Source organism: Protopterus annectens, chromosome 10.part0 (genome assembly GCF_019279795.1).
Source record: "Protopterus annectens isolate FY-2018-M chromosome 10.part0, PAN1.0, whole genome shotgun sequence".
In the NCBI taxonomy this organism is placed as follows: Eukaryota; Metazoa; Chordata; order Ceratodontiformes; family Protopteridae; genus Protopterus; species Protopterus annectens.
Genome location: NC_056744.1, coordinates 1,636,949,134 through 1,636,964,505, shown reverse-complemented (window position 1 = coordinate 1,636,964,505; position 15,372 = coordinate 1,636,949,134). Strand labels below are relative to the sequence as shown.

Below are 15,372 nucleotides of genomic sequence, written 5' to 3'. Positions count from 1 at the left end.
TTCTAGTGAAAGTATACATTCTTACTTTTCTAATTTTAGTGTGATATTATTAACCAAGCATGAATGAATTGTTATGTAAAACAGTGAAATACACAGAGATAACTATAAATATTGCTAAACATTTATCACAATACTTAGGCAGGTGAACCTGCTGGAGGCAGGTGTACTTACTGTAGTCCTCCAGTGGTGTCTTGTGAAATTTCTTCATCCAGTTCCACAGGCTCCTAAGCATTCAACAATGCAAGTCTTAACAATGGTGTTGTGTAGTCCAGAAAATTCATTTCCATCTGTCAAGTTCACCAGCTATTAACTTCCACACACTAATCAATCAGGAAAAGTCTACATACACATGAAGCAGGTACGTACTCTCCCTTCTGGTCCAGTTGGGCTCTTGGACACAACCCAGTCATTGCCAAGTTCCCATTTATTGTGGCTGTCTGCAGCAATGCAAGTAGTTCACTAAACAAAATATAATGTCCTGGAAACAGGATTTGTAACAGATTTTATATTTTGCACACTCATTCGGTAGGTGTATCCAGAAGCCGAAACACTGAAAAAAAACATGACCAGTCAGAATCAGCAATATCCAAAGACTTTTAATAAAATAGATTGTGCATTCATCTTGCTTATAACATAAGACTTAATCAGAATCTAATAAAAACTAAACATCTTTCATTTAAATATCCCTGTCAGACCATGTCACATGTTCATTTTAAACCAATGAAAAAATATATATAAATAATCTCCCAGCTGTTACTAATCAAAACACACACACAAAAACTTTTAATATACACAACTAAATATTTAAAAACATAATTAAATAAATCAGTGCAAACACATAAAAACACGTATGAAAAATTCTAAACATTGTATGAATGCAATTTCAAAATACTTAAAGATGGATGTTCATTTAATCCAGGAAATGCAAGGGTATTCACCCTAATTTGCCACTGCAACTCTTCTACTTCTATTAGGTCTTCCCATGGCCCTCCCCTAACACTTATGTACCACAGCTAGAACAAAAAAAATGTTGAAGAGTTTCCCCATTTGGAGGAGGTTCTCCAAAGGCATCTGGAATGAATATGCAACAGAATGAATTTTCAAATGAGGATGCCAAATCAAGGCAGAGGAAGGGGGAATAATTTGTGGCAACACCATCAACCTATGAACAAAGGAAGATGGAGAAATTACCATTCATTCAGAAAGGGTCCTCGCATTATCAAAAATGTTACAGGTGGCTTTAAAGTTTATGATTTTACTATTGAGACTTTTTACTTTTTATGAGGGACAGGGCAAAATATGAGGCAAAATGGGGAACATTGTGCAAAATCAGAAACATATGAGAGGCATGCAACTGAGGATCAATGATTTTAACTACCCTTACCCTAGTATCAGAGGAGTAGCTTGGGTAGGGCAAAGGGACCAGCAAATCTGGGTGCAGGGTGTTAGGGGACACAATTAGCAAATGTTAATTGGTCTGTAGTAAAATATCAACATTCCATACCGGCATTTGGGAATACTTGTCAGGAAGTGAATGTCAGTACTGCTCTTGCAGTCAAGACTGAAGGATGTGATATAAATTGTAGCAAGTCACTTGTTACAGCTTTAAAAGTAGATTTTTGTTCCTTAAAATTGAAGAGAGATTGGGGGGACAGCATGGGGGGCACTTCAGAATAGCTACAGCTCTGCCTAGTATTACATATCTGTCAGCTTCAGTCCACTCATGTATTTATTTATTTATTTTACATTTGTTTGTCATGATGGTACAACTGGGACAATGCCCATTTTCAGCAGAGGCCTGGGGAGAAAAGCTCCAGTCTAAGCTTACATACAAATAATCACACGTAATAGCAATTATAAACAAAACTGACAAACAAATGAGTGTTAACATATTTACAGGATAAAAATGTAAAAACAAAAATATATACACAGTATCAAATAGAACAATACTTTAAACACTTGAATATAGACAAATATATGGCTGAATTTATATATATGGAGGAACATAACATTAGTTAGGAAATTAAGCAGGGAGAATGACTTAGGCAAAGTAGTGCATAGTTGGTAATACTTCCATGGTTAGAGTTGCAGCTAGGAATGTAAATACTTATAGAGAAGTAGTGCTGTTAGAAGGGTTATGTTAACAGAGTTAGTACAGCCAAATTGTATAAGTAATGCCAAGTTAATTAACCTAGAGTGTTACATGTGCAAAGCCAGGATTCATATAAGTGTCTTTTGAAAGATATTTTGAAATGATTAAGATTGCTTATGGATCTAATACTATGTGGAAGGGTATTCCAATTTTTAGCAACAAAGTTAAAGAGAGTTGCCTGCTGTATTGGATACTTTGGTTACTTGGAGTACATCTTTGTTAGATGATCAAAGAGTATGAATGTTAGAGTAGGGTTGCAGAAGATTTTTAGGGAAGGTACATTGTCAGGATTGTGCACTGTTTTGTGAGCCATTATTAACGGGTTATAGTTCATAATATGAGGCAGTTCCAAACAAGAAAGATTTTTTTTAGGCATTGACGGTGATGGGTTGAATGTGTGGAATGTGTTGCAAATTTGGCAATCTTATTATAACATGATTCTAATTTATTTAGTTCTGACTTTTTGAGGTTGGTAACTATGGGGGATGCATATAAGTGAGGAGAGAAGGTGTGTTCTAGCTATGGCTATTCTTGCAGCGTCTGTTAAGAATTTTTTTGTTTCTATACATTGTCCCCATTTTCTTGTGAACATTTTTGATTGTGTTAGAAATGTGTATGTCAAAATTTAGTCTGTTGTCGATTATGACACCTAATAGTTTTGTTTGTGAATCTGGGAAAATCCTAGTATTATTACTAGCAGTGACATAAAAGTTACCTGGGAGGTTTGTAGGTTTATATGGATGAAATATCATAAGTTTAGTTTTATTAGGGTTGAGAATGAGTTGTGAGTTTGCTAGCCATGTTTCAGTATCATAGAAGGCTTTTTGTGTAACAGTAAGAAGTTGAGTTATTGTGGATGCTGCACATATGACGGTTGAATCATCTGCATATTGTATGATAGATGCTTGAGAAGAGGCAGTATTAAGATCATTTATGAATATGCTGAAGATGAGGGGCCCTAGGATTGAACCCTGAGAGACTCCAAGTGTAACAGGAAGGAGTGAGGATAGATCTTGCTTTCATTTCACAGCTTGCTGACAGCTAGATAGATAACTTTGAAGCCAGTTAACAGCATCAGGGTTGATATTAAGATTTTTCAGAGTGGACAGTAACTTAGGATGGGAAACTGTATTGAATGCTTTAGACATATCCAAAAAGACTGAAGACACTATTTTGCCATCATCTCTGAATTTATTTATAGTATTAGTGAAACTTAGAAGAGCTATATAGCCGTGGTGGTGCAGCGGTAGCGTTGTTGCCTCACAGCAAGAGGTTCTCCCGTTCGATTCTCGGCTGGAGTGCAGGGAGTGCCTTCTGTGTGGAGTCTGCATGTCCTCCCCATGGTTGGGTGGCCTTCGAAAGACATGCTTGAATGGGTGTGCCTTTGCTAAAGGTTGGGCATCGGGCTGGCAACTCGGCACAATAAAAATCTACTGCTAATCATTAGCGGACCGGAGTTCCACTGTGGCAACCCCTAACCGGGAAAAGACAAAAAGACAAAAAAAAAAAAACAAAAGTGAAACTTAGAAGAGTTGTAGTAGGGATATGATGTGGTCAGAATCCATGCTGTGACGATGACAGGAGATTATTGTTTAGAAGGTGCTTAAGAAGTTGAAAGTGGATACATCTTTCCAGAATTTTAGAAAGTGGTGAAAGTATAGCAATGGACCAGTAGTTTGTTAGTTTTGTTGAATTACCTCCTTTGTGCAATGGTGTAATATATGCAATTTTTCCAAATAGCTAGGAGATAATGTTCTGTTATAGAGCAGTTTATAAGTATTGACACAGGGAAGGCAATAACATCTGCCGTTAATTTTAGATATTCTGGAGGCAATTTATCTACTGCCAGTGAAGTGGGTTTCAACTTCTTTAATAGTTTTGCAATAGTTTGTTTAGAGACTGTATGAAATAAGAATGCATCCACAAAATTGCTTGGATTGTTGGGTGTTGGCATTGTGTGAGACTTGATATTCTTAGTGCTAAAACACTTTCAGTGATGAATATGCAAAAATTTTCAGCAATATTGTTTGCATTATCAGGTAAGTTGGGGGGGGGGGGGGTTGTGGTTTGGCCAGGATGAATGAAGTATGTTATTGATTGTGTTCCAGAATTTTTGTGGATTCATTCTGTATTTCCATTGTAAATTAGAATATTAGTGTTGTTTGTCTAGTGTTGTTTAATTTAGTGTTTGGCACGGTTTCTAAGTTGCTGTTAAATTAAATTGTTTTGGAGGGCTTTATTTTTAGGTCAAGTTTGCTATGCTTTGTCCCTTTATTTTAGGAGGGTATGAGTCGTATGGGTTAACCATGGTATGTAGGTGGCTTTGACATGAACTGTTCTTGGAGGTGCAAGTCTGTTTAGAATAGTAAGGAAGGTGTCATTGAAGTGTTGCACAGCAACATATAAGGGCAGTTGCTTAAGAGGAGTCCAGTCTATTTTTTCAAGAATATTAAGTAGGATCTGTAAGTTAAGATTTTTTTTATTACGAATTTGGCAGAAGTTGATTAGTTTAGTAGGAGTATTGTGATTTCTCAGTAAGCAGGTTCCAAAGTGGTCACTTAAGTGAGATGCCCTACTGTTTGGTACTACTCATTTTTCTTCTTTTTTCAGTATTAACTATCGCCAGTCCTCTGTCGAACTATAAACATATGAAATGCATAAAAAAGGACAAAGGATAGATCCTCAAAGTGTAAGGGGTAGTAGAAGTGAATGACAAAGAACCTACTCTTTATATCTTTTGGAGAAAAAATTCCACTCCAATTAGAGAAACAAAATGTTAAACTGAATTCCGTATCTTATAGTTAGAGATAACAACCACATTTTGTGTGGCACTTGAAGCAATGTATACTGTTTTAAACTAGGTGCTCAAATTAACAATTTGTTTTTCCATATTTTTTTATGAGTACAGATTTGTCATTCTGCTCTGCATTTTTCTGTGGTCTGCAGCTATGCACTGGTTTGTGCAACTGAGATTGTAAAGAACATCATATAGTATGATGGCCTTTTGCTCAATATAAAACAAAAATAAAACAGCAATCATTTATGCAGTACATATTAAAGCAAAACATACAAGGAAAATGTTTTTCTGAATGGAGCTGTGATATTTTGTTTTGCATGTCTTCATGATGGGGAAGCAGGATGTTACATTTTTTCAATATCGGTATAGTATAATAAAGGATAGGAAAGGATAGTACAGTATATTTGTGTAATGACAAGACTTAAGACAACATGCAGTGGTTGCACTAAAGTTACTATGCATAAAGCTGTACTGTAATGCTTATCTGTCTTGCTCTGTTTTTGCAGTACATTGTAGCAGTGACATTGCTTTGCACAATTATATGGAATGTCTTGCTATTATATGATACCTGTTTTACTCAACAGACATTAAAATTGCTTTGTTTAGTACGCATTAAAGAATGCAATTCATGGACAATAACTTTCTGAATGGAAATGGTCTCTGTGGGTGTGTATGTAACTGGACAGAGGGCTGTAGGCATGCTTTTCCTTTTGTATTGCTTGCATATGTCACAGACATCCGAGTTGTGTTATTCAATTCTTGATGCAGTGAGGGACTGAAATTCATCCAACTCTGTTTTCAAGTTGTGTATGGGAAGGGCTTCTATCATGTAAATGCATAATTGCTAAGGAATTCAGATTTGTGAGTATGTGACTGTAACATTTATATGAAATATTAATATAACAATGCATAACTCATTACTTCTAGTTCATCGCTGGCTATTTTGCATTATTTTATTACTCTTTTTTAAATTTGTGTTTCTGAGTAGTGTCTTACAATCTCACTGGAAGTGGGAGGAGATGTATGTATGTATGTATGTATATATATATATATATATATATAATATGCATAGTTTATGCTAATTAGGGGTTTGAATGTTTGACTAGCTACACATACTTGTCAATAACTTATTTTCAATGTTTGTAGGTTGAGAGGTATTTTAATATGCTACCTTGCTTTGCAAACAGCAAATTTATGTTTTCTTCATGTCAATGTTTAAGATAGCTATACATGCAATGATTAGCATTATCATCAGTATTTTGAGGTAACTAGGACCATGGCATCTGAGATGTGTACATAGCGAAAGTAGCTATAATTGCTGGTCTGGGTATAGGGACAGTCTGTGGGTGAAACATAACTGAGTCCTCAGCTGTCATTTTGCTCATTTATTCTGGGATCTTTGCAGGACTAATGTGATTTGTGTGCAACAAGCTGGAAAGAAATGCTTTATTTTGGGGGTTCCTGCTTGTATTAAACAAAGTTTAACAACATTGTGTGGCTATTACATTTATCACAATCAGATGCGAGATATACACAATCTGCAAAACATCTTTAACTGTTGCGCGGGGGACTGGCTGTTAATGAAAGCAGCTTACCTTGCTTTCATGTGTTAAGTTTAAACAGACTTGTTTTTCAGGACCAGTGTGCACTTGTAAGAAATAAGTTGGAGACTTATTCTCTGGTTACTGTTTGTGTGAAACAAGTTGTAATTCTTCCCTAATTTTGCTGCATTTATTTTGCCTGTTCCTCGGGTGTGGTTTTCTAGCAAATCACTGAGAACTGCAATCATTAAATAATGGCATTTGAGCATGCCAGTACAAAACAATAATCCTCAAGCAACTTTCTAAGTATGTACAATTAGTATTTAAAACCTGTCACTGATCTGGAGCTTTTGTCTGTCATTATTTTTTGGCTTTGTCCCTGATTCTTGTGTTAAGAGGTTGAAAGATATTTTTTTTCACAATCATATGAGGAGTTTGTAGCAAAGTGGCTATAACTACTGGGTAGGGCTGAGGGCTCTGTGAATGCAATTAAATTACTCAAATGTTGTTTGCTCATTTTAAGCAGTCTAGCTTTGCAGGATCTGTGTAAATTTGTGCGAAATAAGATAGAATACTTGTATCTTGTATTTCCATGATACAAAGCTGAAATTTCATAGCTCTCAACTCGCTCTAATCTCATAGAATGCCCATAACTTTTTCCAATATTTTTGATCTGTTCCTTAAAATTTGTCATTTTTTGACAAATCATTGAAGATTGCAGTCACTAAATAATAGCAGATATTTGAGTTTCAAACTTCATATTCTTCAGAAAATGTACAGTAATGTAAAAACTGTTATTGTATTTATTGACTTATTTATTTATTGGCATTTGATTACTGGGAAAGTCTGGCTGGATAGAAGCTCATTTTAAGGGGAAGCCCTGGGAGAAAAGCTTCAAATTCTTACAAAACATTTTAAGAACAATAATTTTACAATCTTCAAAAATAAAACAAAAATATCTGCAATTTAGACATAATATAAAAACATTGGTTAAAAATCAATACAAGATATATGAACAGACTTTAATATTTAAATAAATTTTAGGCAGTTTGTAAAGAAATTAAAGGTTAGCTAGTCTAATACAAATAGGAACTGCAATATGAAGTGAGGGAAAACAGGCATAGTATATTTAGGGAGAAAGTCAGGGAAGAGAATTAGATAGGTGTAAGGAAGTAAGTGAAGAAGGGAGAGTAAGGAGGTATAAGGAATGAAAAGGTACTTGATCACATTTAAGGATATAATTTATCCTGGTTTTGAGCAAGAACAGTCAGATTTTAGCTAGGCAGCCATATTTTAGCTAGCAATCGTCTCCTTCAGAAAATGCATGTTAATGCAAAAGCTGTTATTCTAGTGAATTTCTAAGTACATAAGAGCAATATTTATACTTTTTTCCATGATTTGGGCCTTGGTCCCTCATAATTTGTTTGAGCTTTGTTTATGATTCTTGCACTAAGAGGTTGAGAGGTGTTATTTTTGGCTTGCAATCACAATCTTAAACCACATAGTTTAGAAAATCAAAATCCAGAGATCATAATAAAGAAAGACCAAGATGCTAAAGATCATAGTCTCAGACTCTAAAAGTTGCCCCCCTGCAGGACCCATGTTAGCAGTCATTCCGTGGTTCACACCCCTGCAAGACTCAGGTTATCACTTGCTCCTGGGTTTACAGGGGTAGGGGCCTAGGGGATTAGGTATTCAAGATTTTTAGACATTGCTGTCTTCAACATTTCAGTCTCTTGATATGGTCTCAGAATTATTATAATTTTTCAGGATTGTGTGTTTCAAAATTGTGATAGTAAGCCTTTTTTAATATAATCAGATAAGGTGCACAGCAAAGTTACTATAACTTCTGAGTCAGGGTGGACCTGTCTGTGGATGAAAGTAAGTTACCCCTTTGTTGTTTGTTCAGTTTAAACAATCTGGTTTTACAGTACTATTGTGTGCTTCTGCAAAATACATTGGAATACTTTGACTTTTTTGCATTTATGTGAAACAAACTTGAAATATGCCATTATGTCCATAATTATTAGTTTCTTTTTCCACAGTGGGACTGTAATTGCTTGGTACAGTAATCATCTATGGACGCCTATACTGTAATGATCAAATCATACAGTCATGGGTGTGGCTTTGCAGGGCAAGTGTACATTTGTGTAAAGCAAACTGCATTACTTTTCTGTGGCCATTTTTATGACAATCAGATATTTGAGGTTTGCTCAGTGAAAGGACTGTGATGGGAATGGACAGTTGTGAAGTATAATGAAAGCGGGTCGACTGTCCTTTTACAGATGAACTGTTCAGAAATGTGTAACTTCGTTACCGTTGGTTGGCAAAGTTTGTTTCACTTCTTAAGACTAGTCAAAGTTGAAACAAACTTGCACAACATTTGCTTTATTAAGCAACTAATATAATTTAAAACAACCAAAAGGATGACCCCAAAAGAATATATAAATTTATGTGTAGCACTAAAAAGTTGTGCCTGTGTGAGAGGCAAGGTTTGAAAAATGCCCACCACCCTAGATGCACTTAATTCACAAGTGTTCATTAAAATGTATCCTGGGAAATCTTTTGTCCTCAAATTGTGTTAGTATTACTCCAATGATTTCCTATTGCTCAGTTCTTAACAGCTGCTTTGCTTGCTGGCTACCTATTATTTATTTTTAATTTGTTTTGCTCCTTTCCTTGAATGCCTCTGAATATAAGTTAGTACTGACTTCCTTTCAAGAAACACTTTTCAAATAAAGAATTATTTAGTCATATACGTCATTCTGTTGCTAACTATACTAGGCATATTGCAAACTTCTTCTACTTCATGTACTACATTATCAAGCTTGATTCATGCTATCGCGAGCAGAAAACAGTGTGAACTTTATAAAACTAAATCCCAAACCATTTTGCTAAGAAGGGCTGGGACTCTCATTATAATCAGGTACAGTTACAATAATAACTTATTACAGTTGTTTATACAAAACCTGTTTGTGTTAACTTTAATTCCATTCACACACCCTACCCTACAGCTTCCAGTCTGGCAATACTGATTGTTCATCTCATAAGTCCAGTCATGTAAGTTGTTGTTTACTCCAGGAAATGACGCCTGCATTTCTTTCTTTCTTTCTCTCCTTTTGCACTTCTGAGTTTCAGTGTTGCAATGGAAACACATTCATTATTTTTATTACAAGATTTGTCACAGCAGGGTGGTCATATAAATGAATACAGATGGCATATGAGATTTATGAAGTAGTGCATTAAGCCATTTTAATCTATGTCACATACTTTTCTGTTTCAGTCATGCTGTGTCACATTCCTCTCCTTTTTTTCTCTCATTGTGCCTTTTCTGTTCTCCCCTGTTTACTGATCTTCCTCACTATTGTTTTTGCTCTCGGTCTGTCTTCCTATATCATTTATCTGATGTTTCCACGCCTGGTCCTCAACCTTTTTCTGTCACTTTGATTCTTTCTATCTTTCCCCTTTGCTTCTTCTGCTTTCCGCTCATCCATTTTCTCTCTCCTTCTGATATAGCTCCAGTTTCTTGCCTTCATCTCTCTTGCTCTCTTTTTCTCAGCCCCCCATTCATTTTTCCCTACATGATATGGTGTTATTTTCCAAAGTTTAAGATGTTTTAGAAAGGATATCACTGTTAAAAAAGCCAAATATCAACCTGATTAAAAATGAATAAACACATTTTGTGACAATCTAAGGACATAGCTGTATAAATTCCATAGAGAAATGTCATTGTGCTGCATCTGGAAGCAGAAGTGGGATGAGGATGAGGAGGATATTAATGATGATGATTGTGACCATCATTGTGTTCCTTTCTAGACACAAAATGGTTAAAATATAGAAGCACATTGTAATGAGTGAGGTAACGGATGCACTTTCCCATGATTCATAGTATGACTCAATGTTTACAGAAATTATAGTATATTCAACTTCTGATGTCAGTATGGTTTCAGACTTAATATGTAAATTGTAACATATTCTAGTTTACAGTCCAATAAAAACATTTAAAATCTTAAATTCTCTTGTATCACTTATTGTATATAGCTGTTTGATTTTTGGGTTTCTTGCATACACATTGATTGAATTATAACTTGTGCTTTTACTGAACTATGTATCATATTTCATCTATTGTGTGAAAGCAATTACATTTTAACTGGAAAAAAAAACATTTAAAAAAGAAATCTGCAAATGCTACAGCACATGTAATTCAAAATCCAAAATCCATAGGTAAGTCATAGCATTGCAAATACAGATGTAAAGACAGGCATTGGACGTGACATGCAAATTTCTGGACAAAACACAAAGCAAACCTTTGCAGTGTCTAAAGTTCATATAATTTCAAATACAAATGTTCAGAATTTAATAAATTCTAATGCATTGTTTTCAGAAGCTGTGCAAATATTGCACAGGGGGTAAGAGGGATCAGAGTACAAATTTTGATTAGTTTTATAAAGTAACCACCAGCATAAATTATGCATAGACTTTAGGGCAAAATAAAGAAGAAACCTATTTCGCATCTCATGTCACTCTTGTTACTAGTTCTAAAAAAAAAGGATTTTCAGCATATATTTAAAGAATGTGACAGTCCAGCACCAGATAATTTATTTGTCATTGTTTAAGGTAGAGAGAAATGACAAACCATATATTTCATTGTTTACAGGAACAAAATTATGGAACAATGTACTGATTAATACAAGTATATCAATTTCAGTTACAAATAGACATCTACTAGAGGACATAGTTACAGTTATAGTGTCAGGATTTGAAGGGTCAAAGGTTACAGCAGTGAGCAGTTCTGAGAGTAACAGTACCATACTAGGTATGAACATGTTGTTTTAGACTTCTGCAACACAATTTTATGGAAAATAAAATGCTACAGAATATACATTACTGCACATTGATGACACTTGTAAGAATTTGTGTGCTGTAGATTATGCAAATTATATACAGAATTTGAAAAATTAGTTACAACAGGAATGCACAGATTCATTGGTTAAAGATGAAATAAATTCTAGTTCAGTTGCCACAGTTACCACATTTTCAGAAACAGTATCTTATGCTCAAAAAAACAAAAACAAACAGGAAATGAAATTTCAATTCACTTTTATGGTCAGTAAGAAAAAAGTTAACAGCTTCAGGCTTGTACTAGATTTAAAATTGGTATACGTATTTACCATTCTGGAAGCACATGTTGTGTATGGTACACCAGAAATGACAGTCAAGTTAAATTTACAGAATAAATGGTTTAGAGTTGCACATCTGGCAGATGAAGTTTGTGTTACTGTTTTGTTTTAGCAGACATTGCTAAGGCCTTTGAATTGTGCCAAATAAAGTGTTGCAATGCATCATTTATATTTTGATACAAACAGAGACAGAAGAAGAATATCTACAGATATTATTTAATGTTTTGCTAGTTTTACAGACTGTTGAATTTAAAGTCAATGTTACATTTTTAAAAGTGACAGTACAGTCAAAAGTTTGGTTCCCATGCAAGAAAGCGTGGCATAAATATTATGGGTCATTGAAGCCCCAGGCTCAAATTTCATGTTAGGAAGAGAATGCAATGCAATTCTACTAAATGAGGAAACTTCACATACTTGTAAAGGACAGGCATGTAAAGTTCCAGAATCAGATCAGTTCAATTCTAATAATAAATGTGTATTTGTAAATTGTTCAAGATTTTATATATTTCATGCAGAAACTGCAGTTTACCAGATTACACCAGAGGGACAGGCACCAGTTCCCTTCATAGGACCCACCAATGTCTTAGCTTAAATCAATTAAACTGGCTTGAACTGCACAACTACATTCACAACTGACTACAGCACACAAACGCATTCATCATTCAGAAAAATGCCCTGCGCTACAAAATTTATTATTAGCCTACTGTCCAGCAAAGGACCTCCATTCTAGTAACAAATTCTTATTACTTACATATAAGTCAAATAAAGTTGCAGGAGACTCTGTCTACTCCCACTGCATTGCTAAACTCTGGAGTAGTATCCCCTATGCAAATAAAACTCTCCAACAAACGTGGTAGTTTTAAACCACTGCTTTAACAACATCTTAACAAGTTCTGGTCCTGTGCATGCTCATCAGGAGTTAAAACGTTTTCACTGTACAATACTAATCAAATACTCTCCATGAACATAATATTCTCAACCTCTTACTGAAATGATGAAACAATTTTTAAACATGACTGCTGCTTGTACAATCTATTAAGTTGCATGTGTGCTTTCTCTTTAGTAACATCCACCTCTGTAAAATCTTAGAATGTGTGTGTGTGTGTGTGTATATATATATATATATATATATATATATATATATATATATATATATATATATATATATATATATGGGTCCCCTATGAAATACCGAATGCTCAGAATCCTGACACCCAAATTACCGAGACCAGAAGCCCAATACCCCACATTACAGAAAGACCAGAAGCGCAAAATTTAAAATCCCAATGTTAAGGGATATTGAGTTAGCGCTTCTGGTGTTGTGGTTCAGATAAGTATCTGTGTGTAAGTGCGTTTGTGAGGGTCTTTAGTGTGTGTTAGTGTGTGTTGTGACTGTGGTGTGTGTGTGTGTGTGATGGACTGTAATGTGTGGGTGCGAGTTTGCCTTGTGTGTGTTTGTGCGATCTCGGAGTTAGAATATTAAAGTAGGGGTGGTGTGGGGGGAGCAGCTCCCCACATGGGGTTCCAGGGAGGCTTGCCCCCCTGCTTAACTATAGTGTAGGAGTATTTGTTTGGATTTGGGGGACATGTGTATGTGTGTGCTGTATGTGTGTTGATCGTTCGCGATTTTGAATTTTGCGCTTGTGGTCCATCGGTCTTCTCGTCTTTCGGGTATTTGGTTGGGGTTTTCGGTCTTTCATGGTGAACATATATATATATATATATATATATATATATATATATATAAATGCAACTACTGTTTGTGTGTAAATAGTAATAGAAACGTAACTACTGTTTGTAGATAGATATATATATATATATATATATATATATATACACACACACACATATACATATATATATATATATATATATATATATATATATATATATATATATATATATACACATATATATAAGTAGAAATGTAACTACTCTGTGTTTGACTGGAACTTGGTATAATGCAATGTAAGCAAAGTGAGCTTTTCTCTCCGGGCCTCTGCTAAAAATGGGTATTACCCAGTGGGATTTTCCTGGTAAAGAAAGACAAATAAATGAATGAATTAATAAATATATAAATAAATAAAGTAAGTAAATATAACCGATTTATCAGATTACAGGCCATCTCAGCAAATTGAATTAAAGACAGTACTGTATGCATTAAAACAGTATGGTGAAGATCAGTTGAACATTATTAGCGACAGTTTTATATAGTCACAGTTCTTACTATTTATCTAAGAAAATGTTATAGACAGTAATGATAAATCCTTGCAGCATTCAGCAGTGCTGAAAGAGTTAAATGATAATAGTTAAAAGAAGAGCTACATGTAAGATAGTGAACGGTGACCTGCAGACTGAAGAAATTCTTCTGTAAATTATAACCTGAGAGGTACAGAGTAAACGCAGAAAATGCAACAGTTAAAAGTAATTTATAAAGGTGCAGAGATGCAAAAAATGCTGACAAATCAGTACAGTGTCAGATTAGTGCTTTAGTTTCATTTGAGTTTATGACAGGGAAAAACAATGTCACTGAGGTTTCCATTTGATTTAATAAGGAAGTCACACAACCTTTCCATTTTACTGTAGTGCATTATTAGTTTGGTTACAGACTTACAAGACTTTAACATAGATTCATTTCAGGCAGGAAATTAAAGTCAGGGCAACAAGCAATGCTATTGGTTTACAATTGTTAAAGCTACAGATGTTATTTTAAGAATATAATACTGCTTTCATTTCTACTTTGCAGATATTGCAACAGGAAGACATGCTGTCAATTTAAAATTTTGAGTAATTTCACTTGGTATCACAGAATGCATTATTTCAATACAGTCACGAAGAATCATTACATCTGCCACCCTGACTTGCACAAGAGATGGGTGGGGGAATTGAAATGCTTAATTGTATCAGTAATCCACAGAACAGATGGAATTTAGGGTGGCTTTCCCAATATCCCAGCAGTGACTTGGGACAATACAGAGTAAGGCTTATTTTGATTTTGCATTTTCTGAGTTGGCTCATACACATTTAGAGAAGACAGAAGACTACAACAGCCAGAAGTGAAGATTATTGTTTCTTTCAATGTTCTTTAAATATAAGTGGCATGTAGTTAACTACATAAATCATTCAGTCATACCGCTAAACTGTCCAGATTTTTTGCAGAATGCCCATGATTTTTCACTCATTTTTTTTTGTTTGTTCCTCATAAAATGTGTGGTTTTCTAGCAAACACAGAGAACTGAAACCTTTAAATACTGACATACATTTGATTTTCAGAGTTCATAACCTTTAGAAAATGCATACTAACACACATCCTGTCATTCTAACAACTGTTTAAGTGTATGAGTGACATTTAAGATCTGTCTTTATTTTGTCCCCCCTCCCCCCCCCCGTTATTTTAGGGATTGTCCAGACTTCTTGTGCTAAGAGGTTGAGAGCTATGCATTCAATACATATACAGTATACTAAGCGAATTTATGTAAATGTGTTTCAGTTCTCTAAAGAAAAGTACATTTCAGTTCAGGTTTTCAGACAACTGTATAACAGTACCAGATTTCAGTTTTTGTTTTTATCTGTGTGCCAATAATACTGTCAGAAAAAGGTATTCCTTTAGCAATAGCTTAGTTTCCAGAATATAAAATCCATACACAGCTATTTCAAATATCCAGTATAAATATGCATCACTTTAGTGTCAATTTAAGTCAA

The 15,372-nt window shown here is 34.8% G+C and overlaps 1 long non-coding RNA gene across 1 annotated transcript in view; it reads right to left on the bottom strand.

Annotated features, from left to right (window-relative positions):
• Positions 1 to 15,372, bottom strand: part of LOC122813825 — a 176,571-nt gene that overhangs the window by 28,132 nt on the left and 133,067 nt on the right. The window contains exon 2 of the long non-coding RNA XR_006366734.1: positions 172 to 550. This is a non-coding gene — a long non-coding RNA (uncharacterized LOC122813825). The remainder of the gene's footprint in view (positions 1 to 171; positions 551 to 15,372) is intronic.